The 2,736-nt window shown below is 39.4% G+C and overlaps 1 protein-coding gene across 2 annotated transcripts in view; it reads right to left on the bottom strand.

Moving 5' to 3' along the window:
* Positions 1-323: 323 nt before the first annotated feature.
* Positions 324-2,736, bottom strand: part of ATXN7L1 (ataxin 7 like 1) — a 245,187-nt gene continuing 242,774 nt past the window's right edge. For both annotated transcript variants that reach the window (XM_007468978.1, XM_007468979.1), the window contains one exon: positions 324-2,736. This exon is cut by the window's right edge. The gene's annotated coding sequence lies outside the window, so the exon portion shown is untranslated.

Below are 2,736 nucleotides of genomic sequence, written 5' to 3'. Positions count from 1 at the left end.
GGCAGTATCGATAGATACATGTTTGTTCTTTCCTTTTTAAAACTGTAAGCCATAGGATTTACTATTTACACCTACTTTAGACATTTATTCTGCTTACAATATCACAGGCATGGAATGAATTCTATCTGATAGTGCTAATACATAAAGGTGCAGGACAAAGAAGGAAAATACTTAGTGTTACAAAATATGGATTGTAGAAAAGAAACCCACTCCACAAGTGTGGCATTTGTTTAGAATGTTTGGACATGCTTTCTTCAAAATTCTTCTGGAAAAGGTTCTAAAATCGGTAGTAGGAAAGGACAAATGAGCAGGTGCAAATTCTCGTCTGTGCAACAACAGTTACTGAATATACCCCATGACTGACCAGCTACGTAAAACCCACAGAGTTTTGTTAAAGTGCCATGGGCTGACAGCATAACAAAATAGAAGGTGTAAATAGAAAATTTCTTTTTTTCCTTTTTTAAAACAAGAGTTCACTGAGAATCAGCAATAATAGAATATGCTGTATAAACTATTCTCTACAAAGGTTGACCAGCATTATTTACAATTGGTACATTGATACAAAAGCAAGTTATCCCAAAATTTTTCCAGGGCGTTTTTTTTTTTTTTTTTTTTTTTTTTTTTATGGCTGACAGGTCTATGCATTGCGTTACGCTTTAACAACCAGAGTTGGGGAGCCTCTATGGCTGGCGACAAGTCACGAGATCTTCAGGCAGATGGGGGTGTGTGCAGTCAAGGGGCTGGGAGAGAGGGCTAGGTGGGGTGTGCAGAAGTACCCAAACGATATCCCCCTAATAATGCTTTATAGGCTGGTCCAGTTGAACTCCATTCAAACAAACCGAAAGAAAACCTTTTATTTGCGTTCCATTTTTCAAGCTGTGAGTTCTGAATACATCATTATAAAGTAAACCTGTAGTTGACTGTGAAGGAAGAAACACCGTGGGTTTTCCCTTTTTGCTCAGTTTTCCAGAAATGTCCTCACCTTGGTCAGAGCCAGTCTTTCACCAAGTAAGCAGCATTCGGTGGGGAGCCTCTTTATTCCAGCTTGCAATTCAAGATGTAGAGAGCTAAAACGTTTAAAATCCATTGAATTGCTCCTTTAGTCCCTGTTGAGACATTATTTCTCAGAAGCAGCCACTTAATCTCTCAACTTTTGTTTTCCTTCTTTGAGTGTAAGAGTTTATAAATCAGAGGGTTATTTTGTTGCTGAGATTTTTTTGTTTTTACTCCTGCAAGTATTACAACTCAAAATAAATTATAAAAAAAAACCAGACTTCTAAAACCGAACAAGACGAAAATTGTGCAAAAATAACAAAGATATGTACATACTTTTCAGTCTGAAGAAATGTACAATAAAAACATAATTCAAAGAACATTTTAAAAATATAAACGTTGCTTCAACTTTCCTAAGTTTCATATTGTTTCTGAAACTATTCTGGTCAGTTAGCTCTGTAATATAGTAAAACATAAATTATTACAAAATTAACACTATAAAAATTTACTTTAAGAATATCTTCTAAACTTTTTTTCCGAAGGGTCTAACCTTGTTTATAATTTCTTAAACATTTATAAGTCTTAAAATCTGCCTTAACCTTTTTTTTTAAAAAAAAAGAAAAAGTAACAATCTTCCCTTCAATTTGCAGTCTCTTTTTCCCAAGATGGAAATAAACCAGCATATAAGTGCACTTTTAACACTGTAGAAATAAAAATGAAATCATCCGAACTAATGTCCTAGTACCTAATATCAACTCCCGATTTTTAAAAAAATCTTCATTTTATATTAAAAATTTTAGTAATCCTATTAAGAAACACTGTCAGTGCAATTCCATTGATGCAAATCACTCCGTTTGCCTCCCGTCTTCGCAAAATCCAATCATACGGTGAAATTTAACAGTAGTCTGATCCTTGGGTTTGGGGGGAATGGGAAAGAAAAGGAAAACTTCAGGGTGGGGATGAGGGTTTATGTCCAGCTGCAAAACTGGCATTCATTTCTGACTTAGGGATGAAGCAAAACCTCCTGGTATCTCTGCCATTATACTGTATACAAAGTTACATGATTCATAGCACAGAACACTTATTTTATATGGTGAATTCCTTTCTTGACTATGATTCCCAATTAGAGCTTATGGTATTGGTTTCTTTCAAAACTCCAGTGTGAACAGTTTTATAGCTGCAGGCCTCCAGCTTCTCCCTTCCGGATCTTCCAAATGGCTCTTCTCCATAAGCAGTGGTCTTGCCACTCCTTCCTGGGTTGGCTGTATCGGAGTGGTGGCCTCTGACAACCTAGCATGAGCTGACCTATGGGTGTGCTGAGTCCACGGGGCCCTCTGGCCCAGGGCATGGAGGTGGCTGGGCAAAGCTAGTAATTATTCTCACCAATCACCAGCTGTTTGGCAATTAACCCTCCATGGCAGCTTTCCCTCAGGCCTTTCCTTCCGGCTCTGCTTTTTCTCCTCTGGCAGTGCCCCGGAGGGCAGCTTGAGACCTTCCACAGCGGTGGGCACTGTGCCTCTTCCTGAGTGGCTTCCTGAGGTCTTGTGCCCTTTTCCCTGGGATTCCTCCCCCAGTGACTCGCCCAGCTTTGCGCCCTTGTACATGGTGCCCTGGAAGGGATTTTGCAGCATGGATTCCTAACACACTCAGATGATCAGTCCCCCATTTCCCACCATCTTTTGAGGATATCTTCTCCTACCCCCAGGCCCTTCTTCCTGCCACCTCCTGGGTCCATTCCTGCAC

This window comes from Lipotes vexillifer, unplaced genomic scaffold, assembly GCF_000442215.2.
Source record: "Lipotes vexillifer unplaced genomic scaffold, Lipotes_vexillifer_v1.1 scaffold1002, whole genome shotgun sequence".
Taxonomy (NCBI): Eukaryota; Metazoa; Chordata; class Mammalia; order Artiodactyla; family Lipotidae; genus Lipotes; species Lipotes vexillifer.
The sequence above is the reverse complement of the archived record's forward strand: the minus strand, read 5'-3'. Positions and strand labels throughout refer to the sequence as shown.